Here is a 15,544-nt window from a genome sequence, read left to right as displayed (position 1 = left end):
TTGTTTTTGAGTGAATGGTGAAAAGCACACCCAAAGTGTTAACTGGGCCCCATCTAATCTTGGTCTGATCCAGTGACTAGTAATAACAAAGCATTTTCTCTTTGCTTGTTGTAGAGTTAAAACTTCTTTCAGTAGACCACACAAAAATAAAGAGCTGGTCGAGCTGAGCAAAGGCAACTGATTTTGAGTCCTTCTTCACTTTGAGCATTTGGTGCTATAAGGGCCAAGTGCTGCCTATGAGACTTAACCTTAACTTAAGATGAACAGCTTTGCTCCTACTTGTGCATTAAGACATTTAAAGAAAAGTATTTGACATTTTCATTTGGAGACAAGCTTTTCAGAGTATGAGATAATTATCTTATTTTTTCCACCATGCATATTTCTTAGAGGAGAAACTGGTTGAAGTACAGCTTCAAGTTAAGCACACCTTTAACTTGAGGCTGATGTCATGGCCATGTTTAGCTTGATAATTTTTTGTTACTATTTTCTTTTTCATTTTTATTATTTGAACCTGAGCAAAGGCACCAAGACACAGGTATTCCTACTCTCAGGTGGCAAGAAATCCCTGCCAAGGAAGGTCCAAGAAGAGGAAGGCATTGCTTTTTTCCCTTACAAGACTTCAGCAGGAAACAGTGGCAAAGTTCCCATGGACTATGATAAATAGTGTACTCCAGTTCTGTACACAAGAGCAGAGCAAGAGAGTAAAAGACAACAATGAAAAAAAACAAAAAACAAAGAAACCAAACCCACCTGTAAAACCTTTTGCCTGCTCAGTACATTCAAAAAAAAGATTCAACACTGGAGGGCTTAGAGTTCCTGCCTCCTCCTAGTCCCCTGTCCAAGAGCAACAAGTTAGAGTTTTATTCAACTTGTTTCTGAATTGAAATTTACTATTTCCCCAACTCCTATTTGTAACTTATTTCACTCATCTTGTCCAGCCTGTTTCCAGGCTGATCCTTAAAAGCTAAACTGAAGCTGGGAAAAAGATGAACAAAGCATCACAGCAGCCAGTGACAAAGTATTGTGAACCTGGAGTTTGCAGTTTTAATTTAATATAAATGCATGGTGAATTTGACTATATGATTGAAATTGTGTGTTAAACTTTTGCCCGGAATAGAATACAAGTTCTTATTCCAAAGAAGCATATATAAATTCAGTATATTAAGGAAGAAATTTTGCTATCAAAGTTTTTGGTCAAAATACAATACTTTTCTTGTTAAATTGTATTTTTTTTGACATGAAAATATTTTACTCTTATTTACTGAAAACAAGTTTTTTTTAAAAAAAAAACTTCAGCAGAGGATGGGTTTATCTTTAAACAAATACTTTGTTCTTTGGTTTACAATACCAGCAGCTTCATTAGGCTGTGATGTAATTGAATAGCTCATTGTAATCCACTGTAAGCAGTGAGTGCTGTTTCAGGATTTCAGGCAGTTTTCTTTCCCCCCGCCCAGTCAAATTCTACAGATTGTAGAAGAAGTTGCTTCCAAAAACTTGCATTTTTCTTAATAATCGTATCTTTACCATGCTATTTAATCTTTCAGATACCCCTGCAAAGCATTAGATTCTTGCATTTTTGCCATCGCACTGAAGAAAAGGCTTTAGACTGCCCAAAATAGCAATCATCTTTCCTAAAAGTGCAGATGCAGCATAATAGAAGAGCAATGGCCACAGCCTTAAGACTGTAGAATCCATTTAGATGACACTAATTTATCAAGGAAACTACAGGGGTTTTTTTGTTATAAGACAAGTGTGAGGCCAAAAAGCCCCAGGTATTTTCAGAACTTACATAAGTGATTCCCAGATACTTGTTCTGAAGGATGATACCATTTTCTGCTGTTATTACCAAAACGCACCACAATTACATAGCTAGACTAAATGCAGTTACAGACACAGCTGCCAGTCCTTCAGTAGGCATTTACAATGCATTAACAGAGCTATTGAGAAACAGTAGCTCTAATGGTGACCTTCAGGACCATCTCTTCTAGGGAGTGCTGAATTCATCTGGTTCTCTAATACATGAGAAATTGGTGAAGAGTCCCAATCTGTCCCACAGCACCTTATACCACTGATAATGGTGGTACTGGCTTGGTGTATGACAACAAATGGTGATGATCAGGCAATTACATGACAGCAGCTTTATGCTGTAGAGTAATGTGTTTCAGATAAGAAATAGAAATACTACCTTTGCAGTTATTTTTCTACCCCCTCCACCCTCCAGAACACAGAGCATTAACAGGGTAAGCCAGGCTGTCTTGCAAATTTGTTATTTTGAATCTAAGTTTTTAAAATATGAGAGATGTGTTAGAATGTCTTGTGCTTTGGAAGGTCAAGTATCATGCCCCCCCCCCCCCCTTTTTTTTTTGGTTTAATCAAGAGCTTGCTTTCCTAAGGTGTCCTAGGCATTATGGCATTATGGCCATCACTTCTGGTTTTGTTCTGTGAGCTACAATTTTGATAATCAACAGACAACAGAAACAAATGGTTTCCCCCCCCCCCCCAGCCCCCCTATCTCTAAGCATGCCAGACAGCTTCAAGTATTACAGATCTTGAGCAATCATTAGTACCATTTTTAGGGTAACAGATGGAAATTGTCATTATTTCTATAAATATTTCAAGTAGGTTAAACAATTCCTGTGAACATTTTGCTGCTTTGTAAATACCTTAAGAAATTCACTTTCTCAGTTGGCTACAATGACCACAGAAAGTAAAATAAGGGATTAGCATCTTATCTTTTATGACATGCTTCCAAAATAGGAAGTGACTGTAGCTGCTGTTTTCCTATGTGCTATATTTTAATTATACATATGTAAAGCCCACGCAGCAATATATTTACCTCTTGCCACCAGAAGGTTTTACACTGGGAAACGTATCAGTTTCAGTGGTAATGCATAAACTACGTTTAGTCTTTTGTAGGCTAAAGGTTTGGGGTCTGCGAAATTATGCTACTCATGGAAGTGAGATTTGGAACGGTACACGGTCTCTAATGATGCTTCATTATGTCAGAAGACAGAAGGCCAAAACCACCTGGATAAATTAAACACCCATATGGCAACTCAGAATAATATGAAGTGACCTGGTGGCAACATGCTGATGCTGCTGTGTAACAGGCTGCAGCTATTTCAGAAAGCAGAATTTTAAATGACCTGATACTATAGTGCCATAATACACTGGTGGCAAGGTCAGGGCAAGTACTCCTTGTTTCTTCCTCTAGGTTTGCTACCTATTCAGTTGCACTCTTACACCTATTCATGAAGCTCATGAAAAGAAAAGACCTTGAAAAAAGGTGAGGAGGGCTATTTTTAACCAGGATTGTTTATACACCTGGTTTTTAGCATAGCCCTACAGTTTACATGGCGACAACTTGCTTGGAAGCACTTCAGTATGTGGTTGAAATACAAGCTGAGTAAATCATTGCTTTGGGCTGAAATAGTCCATCTGAAAACCTATATGGTTGATTTCTTAAGAAAGGAAGGACATTCCTCTTTGGGACAGGCTAGCATTAAGGGCGTGCCGATTCAGTCCCCACAAATAATTTAGCTCTAACGTGTGGATAAAGACAATTGATTCAGTTTTTACCTGTTGCCACAAGTGTATAATCAACTGAATGCTCTTTCTGCCTTCAAAGGCTACCATACACTTGATACAAAGCATCTGGCACCTGAGAGGTTCCCAAAGAAACAAAATAGAGCAGGGAAAGGATACAGTATGGAATAGTTAAGCTCCATGGCAGAAAGGCAGATCTCAGGTCTCAAGTCTATCAACCACCTTTGCCCAACATCTTCATTGATTTTGTAAGCTAGTCGCTGTAGGAAGCAATCCAGCTGCAAATCAGTCTGGCCATAGCAGGGTTATCGCAGAAGAAGCAGAAGAAAGATACACTACAAGAAACACCACAGAAACAGTCTCTCAAGGGATTTTGTATGAGAATTGTAAATTATTTTGAAGTTTAGGATGATAACTGTGGAGCATAAGGAAACAAAATGTTGAAATATTGGAGGCAGTTAACACAGACGGAGACATTTCTCCGATAAGCACTAAGGCAGGTAGCTGTTCTCATGGCTTTATGAACTTAGCCTTCTCCAAGTCAGCACAAGAATACCATTTTAGTGCAAGCCACCCAGAAGTTGCCAGACTTAGAGAGGGAGAAATAGAAATTCTTTAGACTTTTCAGTTAGGTACTTACTTAAGTTCTATGAAATTTCTATCAGACTTCCTCTCCTATCTGCCTCTAAAGAAGTAGGCTGGCTAGAAGGGTTTATAACATTAGGGGTATTTCACTTCTAGTGGCCAAACTGAGCATTTGCTACAGTCAAGTCTGGTTCCAAGAGCTCGGAGGTGTGTGTACAGCAAGACAACGGATTATCCAAATCACAATGGCAGCCAGCATGCATATTTTCATGTAGATTATAACTGATGCTTGGAATAGATTAACTTGTTAACAATTAAACAAGTTTGCTGTCACCAGTGAATACCAGTTTGTAAAAGAGCTGGGGGCCAAAGCAGAACATTATGTGCCGTTGCTACCAGGGTAACTTAGACAAGTGGAGTGCTTGCTGTGCCTCCACAAGAACTGCCACAGCTAGCAACTTCCTTTCAAGTTTTACTTTACTAACTCTATTAAGTTATATCATCACACCTAAAGGTGAAACTACATGATTCAGGGGAGAAAAATAAAAGTTAAATATTTAGATGCTTTTTCTCTCACACATCAGTGTCCTGATGTCACTTGCTTTCTAGCAATATCTGAACTGTACTGCAAGCATCTGCATTTCCTGAAGGTATTTTATATGGCTGTCACACACAGACCATGGGAAGTTCTTTTGAAGTATCCTTCACAGCAAAGGTTGCTGAAGGCAGAAACATTTCCCAATTATTTATCCATCAGATGGCTAGGTCTTCTAATATATCTTCTTCCCACTTTCTTAGGGGAAGACTGGGCTGTTAGTAGCCTTTGGCTCTAAGTTCTTAACTGGTTGAGGAAGGTAGCATTACAAAGAAGCCCTCTTTAAGGGATGCCAAAGCAGTGATCGGCGTGCGTGCGTGCGTGCGTGTGTGTTGGTACAACAAGCCTTTCCTTCCCAATTTTTTTCCACTCCCTCCAATCAAAACAGAAGTAACAGTCACTAGGAAAGACTCACAAGTATTTCTGAGAAATAAATTCAACAGTTTCCAGGGTCTGGAATTATCATTTACTCTGAGTACACAGACATGGAAATTTGACAATGATCTTAATAGGCATTCTAATTAATTTAAGTGTTTATTATTTTTGAAAGGTGGGATAAGGAAATTCATTTATAATTAAGCACTATGGAATCTATTACTATAAAGTTTCACTTTTGTAATAAAATGTTCCTCAGACATAGATGTCTCCTGCTCCTTTAAATGACACAGGGTACCAAGCACAGCTTCTAGCTGTTGCTCTGGAGGAGTAAGATTCCTCCCCTGCCTTTTAGACATCCAGGGTCAGAGCTGTCAATACCAGAAAGGTGCTTCAGGCCTTGGAACATCTGAAAGGGCACTACATATCTGCCTAGGAAAACAGACTCTCAGCCAAATTGATTTGCTTAAAGCTTGTTTGCACTGTTCAGCATTGTAGAAAAGGTTTATTTCAAAATATTCAGCTAATTGGAGAAAAAACTTCTTTAGCATGTCTATTAATATGGGTCTCAAATTTCCATGTTGTCTCATATTGATGTGGGAAATCTTTAGTCATGTCTCATTCTCAAAGATAACTTTTTGAGCAAGTATCCACATCTAAAAGGTCTTTGCAATCCTTTAGAGTCTACTAGGTGTGGATTTTCTTGTTTTCAGAATAGGGGCAAGAGCTTTTGGGCAAATGCTATTTTAGTACATCAGTCTACATTAAAATACCTCAAAACATTTTACTCCCCCCCCCCCCCCCCCAAAAATTGTCAGAACAGTTATTAAAAGGGAGTAAATACTATCCAAAAAGAAGACTGGCCCATAAGTTGATATTACTATATTTTTTTATTTTTAACTACTTTTCCATTCTACATTCCTCTCCGAACCTACTTCTCAAACAGAAGCAAGCAGTACTTAACTCTATAGTCAGTCCCTTTTTTCTTACTTATATCCATTCCTCCCCATTTTTAATATACCTATATACAAATACCTCTAATATCTATACTTTGAAAGTGTCTAGTGTGCACAAACCCCCAGATGAAGCTTTTAGATGAGAACTCCAGGCTTGACAGTAGGCCAGAATTTAGATCATGTTGTTAAATTCACCTTTCCTTTTGACAGAATTTGGCCCATTGATGGTTTTGTATCAAAATTCATGTCATATGGTATTATAATTTGTATTACAGTACAGTACATTCACCATTTAAGTTTGTATTTAAAGCAAAGCCAGATATAACTATGCTGTAACTTTCTCCTGGAGAGGTGCCCTGAGTTAGAAAATTGTAAGCCTGATTTTTGTGAGAAGGTGTGTGCAAGCCTTTCTATATCTTTGTAAACATACTAGCATGAGCAGCAAAGGGAAATTCAGGTATCATAGAATTTAAATTCGACTGCTATTCTCATCATGAGATCTTTGATTTACCTTGACCCAGATAACTGAAAAGTTCATTTTTCGTAGGCTTTTCACATGGCATAATGAAGTTTTCTTTGAAATGAAAACTCAAAGCTTTAAAGAAGAGTGGTGCAGAATAGAACTACACATTTCACAGGCATAAATGTTTTTTGTTTCATGTTGGAGCATTAAGTGTCTAAACCGCAGCCTTGATTTAACAATCATTCATTGTCTATCTCTTTACTCTCACAAGATCTCATACAAAACTTCTATCACTCACAACTAATGAGGCCATAACATGATCCAGATCTCCTAACAGTACTCTGAAGGTAGGATAGCAGACATTACATACTCATCAGCCCTTCCAGGCTCCCAACTTGCACACCACCACCCTATCTTCGTAATCTGCTGTGTACTGTTTTCGGTAAGCAGGACACTAATGTCAGCCATTGCAGTCAAGGTGTCATACCTATCAGTGGAGGACTTGTTTCTCATTATTGCATAACCAGAGACTACTTAGGTGAAAAAAACCAAGTCCAAACAAACCACAAAGCAAGAAAAAAGCAAACAAGAAAAAAAAAACTTGGCAGAAATTCAAAGCAACAATATGATGCCAGCAGCTATTGCGGAAACATGGTTCAGGATGAGGATAGTAGGACGCAGGGAAAAATTTAACAGACATGCGTGGCCTACCTCAAAATTCAAGACTAAAACTGGCTTTTTGGGAATAGCATGCCACAGCAGCACCCCACTCTCTTAAAAACACATGCACACTCTCTCTCTCTCTCAAACAAAAAAACCCCTCTAAAATAAAAAAAAGATGAACCACCTCACAGCTTTAAGGGAACAGGGGGAAGAGTTTAACAAGCTAAATAACCGTAGTGCACATGACCCTCTCTCGCCACAGCCCATATAGCCCAAACCACGTATTACTCTCCTTAGTGGGAGTCAAAGCTCTGCCTTTGTAGATTTTCACGAGGAATTTGAACAAAACAAGGCTAGAGACAGTATCAGCAAGTCTGCCTCCCTCTGGCATCTGTCATCTAATCAACATCCCAATAAGACTTCCATAAGGAGCAACTTTAAAAAAAAAAAGTTAGATTTTGAGTTTAAAAGTTCCAAGCTAACAAAGCAGACACTTAGCTGAAGATGAGGAAAAGGAAACTGGGGTTCAAAGAAAAGGTAAAGCAATTCAACAGAGCTTAGAAGAAGAGTCAAGGCATTCAAATAATACACCACGTTCTCAAGGACCAAGATGAATATTTTGCAAACACTAAGAAATAAAATCAAGGTATTGCAAATTTAAAGAAACTTAATTTATATATGAATAGGTATCATTGCTAGAAAAGATAATGTCAAGAATTCTCTGAACAGACATTTCAGCCTTAGAAGAAAGTCCCAAGACTCACTCAGTCACTGAGCCAACACTGTTTTTGGAGAAGTATAAAGGGAAATTCTTTTTCAAGGCATAACCTGGGAGAGTTTTTAAGGTTGCTTCAAACAGATATACCAGAAACTAGTCAGGGTGGGATTTTTTTGTTTTTGTTTTTTTTTTAATCCTTGGAGTCTGACTTTCAACTTGAGAAGCTCGTAGTGAAACCAGAGAATTGCCAAGATCCCAGTGGAATTAATTTGGATGTTAACACCTCCCATCTCCCTGTCAAAAAAAAGCCCCAGTCATTTTGCCTGTTTGTTGTATGTACTGTACTAGTGTCAATTTTCCACCTGTCATGAGTTGAAAGGTCTTTTGCAGTGAAAGTTTTTTTATTTTGCTTTTGTCACTTCTGTATCAGAGCATAAGCTTTTGGAAAAATGGTATTGGTCAACATCTAGCACAGCTGTCTCAATCCATACCAATATGCCTATGACTGTGCTAATGTAATTCAGTGATACTGTTCCAGAATTCAAGCTCTTAATTTTACAATTGGATTGCTCCAGCTATATATTGCACATTTTTGATGGCTTAGTGCATCAGGCAACCAGTAACAGTGTTTGCATGGCTGAACTAACCCCGTGTTCTGTGGATGTATTTCTTTCTTAGCTTTATATACTGGCATGTTACCATGGAAACTAATAAAGAAAATTACTTATTCATATGTACCTTATCTGATGCTTGTCTGGTGCAAGCTTTTCTTAAGGCCAGGTGCTGCTAAGGCACTGAGAAGACTCAACTCCTCTTGTTGTCAGGGGGCAAAATAGGGAACAGGGGGAATTCCACAGAATTAGATTCTACTGTCAGAGTCAACTTTTTTCCATTTGCTCATAAAGTTTAGCTTCTTTCCCTCCCTGTCCAAGATACATCCATAATTGCAGTCTCTTGCATCTCATCCAGCTTGGATCGTTTAAAAAAAATGTATTTAGAATTAGATAGACCTGTAAGGAATTGTATCTTTACAGCAAGAAAGCAACAAGGCTTCAAGAAGATAAAGTAACAGCAGGTCACAAGAGTTCACATGTGTCTACGTGTGTGTGTATTAGAAAAGACCACGAATTTAGATCCTTTTCACACTTGACTCTTACAGATAAAGAAGACCTGCCCTGCAGCCATGAAAAGAGTGAGTCAGGTCAAAATTAAGACCAGCAATAAAGATGAAATAATTATCCCAGGATTATGTTATTATATGTATATTACATATCCCAGGATAACTAATTATCAATAGAATTAGGGCTACAAATGCATATGATCTGTTGCCAGCGTTCTCTCCAGCAAGCCATGCTAAATAAATGAAGACATATCCCATTTTCATTAGTCCCTAGTCAGGTTTAAAAATAACAAGGGGAGAAGGGTACACTCTAAGTGACAGGCCCTAAGTGTAATGAATTAAAGGATGAAAACAAAGCCCGATTTTATTTAATAGGTCCAAAATTTCTCGACCCAGCAGCATGTAGCCACCTCTCAATAATAAAAATTTCATAGTATTAAAGTGTAGGGCTATAGTGACTTACCAGTGTCTTCTTTCACCTGGTTTATGGCAGTCTTCTTTTGACGGTGACAATGCTTCCATCTTTTATGTAGTCAAAGTTTGAGTAGTTTTTCATCCCCTCTCCAGTAATCAGTCTAAAATACTGCAGTCTTAAAGAAGAGCATAACATGTAGTTCAGAGTATGCCGCTCCCCTCCTTGCGTGGCTTTTGTCTTTGCTATGATTAATAAGAACACTTCCAGGCTTTTTCTGGTTTTGACTCAAAAAAAAAATCCATGCTTTCTTCTTCTTTTAAATTATAGAGCCCGTCCCTTTCTCCAGTTCATTCTGGGAAGCAGCAGATCTTTTTTATTCTCAGTACTAAACTTCTTTCTGTCTTTAAACTGCTTTCTGTAGGGTTTATTCCTTATTAGGTATTTTTTAAAGCTAGTTCACATACTGTTTGCATTTTCACCGCACAAAGTACACTAGCTGCTTCTGAGTTTCACTTAACTAGAGTCTTTGCTATTGATCATAGCAACAGCTTCCTTTTCCCTACCATCCTATAAAGCCACCTTCTTAGGCTAATGATCTGGGAGTTAAATCAGGCACAGGTGAAACTCAGTTCAAGAAGCTCTCTTAAGGGGATCAGGATACCTTACATTACAGATAGAAATCTGTAACAAAGTGTAAAACAGATTAAAAAAAAAAAAAGAAGGAAGAAAAACAGAGAATGATTAAAATGACTGAAGTAATTTCAGCTAGAGCCTGGATCCAGCTGCTTGTGCTCTAGAGTTAACAGAAGCGCATATGTTCTGTGTTGTGCAACAGTATAGTTAGGTGCATGTCTATTACCCTAAAATACTGCTCCGGATAACATCAGTTTGCTTGAAACAGTGCATATAGATCAAGTTATGCTTGTAAATAAATTACCTTGCAGTGAATCAGTGTATGTAAGGGTTTTTTTGAAAGAAGTATAATTCTTAGCTAAAGTAGCTCATGTTTGTTGTTAAGAGAGATGAACTCAAGGAACGATGCTTATTATTAGTGCTTTTTTAACATTTGGAACATCTCTGAGATTTTATTCAATTACTTAAATAATGTTAGTACTTTTTAAAAATCTGAAGCCATGAATTAAGACTTACCCTCTTGTATGTGTTTTTTCTAAAACAATAACATTCATAATCTTTTTTGAGTGATTATAAATCATTATAAATAATAACATATACCAATATTTACTGCTTGCATTATACAAGTTACTTGTGCTGAACGCAGTAAGTCACAAGGTCTTGGTTCCACATCTGGTCAAATAAATATATAAACTCTTCTTAATATATAGTTTCCTGCCTTCACATATAGTTGTTCATGTGACTTTGAATTATGCTTTCTGAAACACTAATTCTAATGAAATGCAACCCTTTTGCCTCCAGGCACAGACAAAAAGGAAGACCAAAGCATTTTAGAAGAACCATTTGAAGAAAATTGTTCTTATGAATGTGATTCTCACAAAAATTGAGTTTGTATGAGAATTAGGAGGAGATTTAGAACCTGGAATTGTTCTGCTCTTTGACATACAGTCCTGTATAGTGGAGTTTGGCAGAACAGACAGAACCATTTTCATTTGCTTACAATTAATGAATATTTTTCATACTAAACTGTCTACCCCCTTGATATAAAACAGAGTATAACAGAGAAATTCTTTTCAGATATATCATATTAAGCCGTTGTAATGTAACAAAGCAAAATGTCACATCTGGTTTAATTTTGGACTGTTTTTTCACCTCATGGGTTGGCAAGCAAAGTGTGCAGGGTGATGTGAACAGGAAAGGCTTTGTAATCAACATGACAGAGATGAAAGGGGCTCAAGCCTATGCATATAACTAAGGAGATGCCCACAGAACAGCATTATGGGGAAGGCTTTCATGCCCTTTCTGGGAAACCAACACAACTGGTTGCCTCTTTGAACTGCCTATACACTAATGCACATGACATGAGGAAAAACACACAAAGAATTGGAGGTCTGTGTGGAGCTGCAGGGCTAGGATCTCACTGGGATCAGAGATGTGGTGGGATAGTTCACACAACTGGAGTGCTGCGATGGATGGATATATACTCTTCAGGAAGGACAGGCCAGGAAGGTGAGGAGAGGGAGTTGCTCTTTACATGAGAGCACGGCGGGAATGCATGGAGCTCTGCCTGGGGACAGGTGAGGGGGTCAGCTGAGAGTTTATGGATGAGGATTAGCATTCAGACTAATGTGGGGGCCACTGTGGTGGGTGTGTGCTGGTCAGGAAGCAGATGTAGCTAAGGTCTTCTTCACACAATTGGAAGAAACCTCATGTTTGCTCTGATCCTCCTAGGGGATTTTAACCACTCCAGTATCTGCTGGAGGGACACCCCAGCAGGACAATCCAGCAAAGCACAAGCAAGCCAGGCAGCTTCTGGAGTGCATTGATGGCACTGTCCTAGAATAGATGATCGAGAAGTCGACAGAGGGAGGTGCTCTGCTGGATGTGATACTCACAAACACAAAATAACTGATGGGGAGGCAGGCTCGGCTGCAGTGACCATGACATAGTGGAGTTCAGGATCCTGAAAGGATAGAGCAAGGCAAAAAGCAGGATCACAACACTGGACTTCAGGAGAGCAGACTTTGACTTGCTCAGGGACCTGCTTGGAAGAATCCTGTTGGATATGGCCCTAGAGGGAAGAGGGGGGCCAAGAGAGCTGGTTGATCTTCAAGGATTACCTTGTCCAGGCTCAAGAATGATCCATCCCAATGAGACAGAAATCAAGCAAAGGCTGCAGGAGGCCTGCAAGGATGAGCAGGGAGCTTCTGACAGAAGTCAAATACAAAAAAAAGGAAGCGTACAAGAGGGGAAAGCAGGGTCATGTGACCTGGGAGGAGTAGACACTACCCAAATGTGCAGGGATGGGGTAAGGAAAGCCAAAGCCCACCTGCAGTTGAATCTGGTGAGGAACGTGAAGGGCAAGTGTTTCTACAGGTACATCAGCAGTAAGAGGAAGACTAGGGAAAATGTGGGCCTGCTGCTGAACTGGGCAGCGGACCTTGTGACAAAGGACGCAGAAAATGCCGAGGTACTCAGTAGCTTCTTCACCTTCATGTTTAGTGATAAGCCTGGCCTCCAGGCATCCCAGGTCCCAGTGAGAAAGTCTGGAAGGAAGACATACCCTCAGCGGAGGAGGATCATGTTAGACAACATTTAAAAAAAACATGGAGATACATAAGTCTGTGGGACCTCATGGGATGCACCTGTGAGTGCTGGGAGAGTTGGCTGAGGTCATTGAGAGGACACCCTTGATTATCTTTAAAAGCTCATGGTGATTAGCGGAGGTTCCTGAGGACTGGAAGAAAGAAAATGTCACTTCTATGCTGAAGAAAGGCAAGACGGAGGATCTGGGGAATCGGAGGCTGGTCAGCCTCACCTCAGTCCCTGGGAAGGTGATGGAGCAAATAATCCTGGAACCCATTTCCAGACACATAAAGGATAAAAAGGTGACTGGAAGTAGTCAGTGTGGATTGATGAAGGGGAAATTGTGCTCAACCAACCCAGTAGCCTTCTGTGATGACACGGCTGGCTCGGTAGATGGAGGTGGGGAGAGCAGTGGCTATTGTTTAGCTTGACCTTAGTAAAGCTTTCAACACTTGTCTGTAACATCCTCACAGAGAAACTAGTGAATTATGGACTAGGTAAGTAGATAGTGAGGACGTGAGCCTCCTGCTGAGCAGGAGTCAGCTGAGCTCACAGGGTTGTGATCAGCAGCACAAAGTCCAGCTGGAGCCCAGTCACTAGTGGTGTACCCCAGGGGCCAATACTGTGTCCAGCACTGCCCAACATCTTCATTAATGACCTGGATGGTGGGACAGAGTGCACCCTTTTCCAAGTTTGCAGATGATGCAAAACTGGGAGGAGCGCCTGATACACCAAATGGTTGTGCTGCCAATCAGAGGGACCATGACACGCTGGAGAAATGGGCAAACAGGAGCCTCGTGGAGGCCAATAAAAGGGAAATGCAATGTCCTTCCCCTGGGGAGGAATAACCTCATGCATCAACACGGCTGCATCAACACAGGCTGGGGACCAACCAGCTGGAAAGCTTTGCAGAAAAGGCCCTGCAGGTCCTGGTGGACAGCAAGGTGATCATGATCCAGCAACGTGCCCTTGCGGCAACAAAGCCCAGCGGCATCCTGGGCAGCATTAGGAAGAGCATTGCCAGCTGTTTGAGGGCGGTGATCCTTCCCCTCTGCTCAGCACTGGTGAGACACCCATTTGCAGTGCTGTGTCCGGTCTGGGCTCCCCGGTACAAGAACACAGACATACTGGAGCAAGTCCAGTGAAAGGCCACAAAGATGATGAAGGGATTGGAGCATCTGATATACGAGGAGAGGCTCAGAGACCTGGGACTGTTCATCCTTGAGACCGGCAGACTCGGGGCTGGGAGTGGGGGAATCTTATCAATGTATATAAATACCTGATGGGTGGAGCGGGTAGAGAAAACAGAGACATACTCTTCTCAGTGATATGTAGTGAAAAGACAAGAGGCAGCAGGCACAAACTGAAGTACAAGAATTTCCATTCCATAATGGAATTCGTAAGAATAAATTCCATAAGAAAACCTTTTTTTCTGTGACGGTAATCAAACACTGGAAAAGGTTGCCTAGAGATGTTGTGGAGGTTACATCCTTGGAGATGTTCAAAACCTGACTAGACACAGCCCTGGGCAACCTGCTCTACCTGAACGTGCTCTGCGCTGGGCAGTTGGACTAGGTGATCTCTACAAGTGCCTTCCAAACTCAACAATTCCAATTGCTAATACCTTCTGGGTTCTTCTCTTCTTCACTTTAACTTTTCCAGTAGCTAAAGCTACCTATTGGAACAGAAATTTTGCGAGAACACTGCTGTATAACTAAAACAGAATTATGATATGCTTGTGTCTTTCAGAGTATCTGCAAAAATCTTAATTTGAACTTCACATTAGGCAGCCAAACAATTGAGGAATTACTGTGCTGTTCGCTGAATATTATTTAACTCATCAGTAACTTTTAACTAACGATTAACTAATCGATAGCTTTTGAGGTGTTTATGTGATAGGGAATAAATTCCTTTCATATTGTTTCATAAAAGCAGTCTTACAGGCTAGTAAAGAAACGTCTATAATACGTAAGCATAGAAAAAGTCTTAGGTACTTTACCAACTATCAACATACAAAGGCTAAACTGCCCATCATTTTGGCAACACAGCAAGAAATCAAGCTTCAATATGCTTCATAGAAGTGTTATCACTTACTCCTCAAACACTGTGTAACGTGCAAATTTCAAAGAAACTTCTGCTCCTCCAACTTGTATCTAATTTGATTTTCATTCAGCTTCATTGAGTGATAGTACAGTAATCTAAGTTCACAGAAAAGCATCAGTGTTCTCTACAGCTATGGGCTAGTATAACACTGTATTTTTCTACTGATCTAATAATCATGCATTCCAATTTTATAGTTTGTTTTCCTTTGAAGATCTCAAAAAAAATTACTTAAAAAGTGTTACATTCTTGCAACACAGTCAAGTGCCAGAAAGAATCACTATGTAGGTACACCACTGAACTGGAGCAGCTGTTGAACTCTGTATAGTAGCTGTAAGAAATAGCTTAGAGTAGGATATATATTTTTAACAGTATTATTGACAGAGTACTTGGACATATAAGTATTGCAAAATGAGCTACAGGCATTTCTGGATGCTGAATCGGAGGCCAAACTGAGGCTTTCAGTGTTGGGACTGAAAATGGTATATTGCTGGTGATGCAAAACAAAACTGAATAAACCTGCTGGACTAAGAATGCAGCCCATAGGAATTACTTACATGCAGGAATAAGCTGAAGTGGCATTTTGCTAGCCACTAGATTATCAGTTATGACAGCATCAGCAATCATTTAGCTCTTCATATTTCTTTTATTAATAGAGCAGTGTTAGTGATGACAAATATTTTATAGCCCTAAAAATGTGATAATTTGCTTATTTTTCCTATATTTGAATCAAAATAATATTCATTATTTTGGCCTTTGAAGGTCAGAGATTCATTTAGACATGCTACA

The sequence above is a fragment of the Dromaius novaehollandiae genome, chromosome 4, assembly GCF_036370855.1.
Source record: "Dromaius novaehollandiae isolate bDroNov1 chromosome 4, bDroNov1.hap1, whole genome shotgun sequence".
Lineage (NCBI taxonomy): Eukaryota > Metazoa > Chordata > Aves > Casuariiformes > Dromaiidae > Dromaius > Dromaius novaehollandiae.
The sequence above is the reverse complement of the archived record's forward strand: the minus strand, read 5'-3'. Positions refer to the sequence as shown.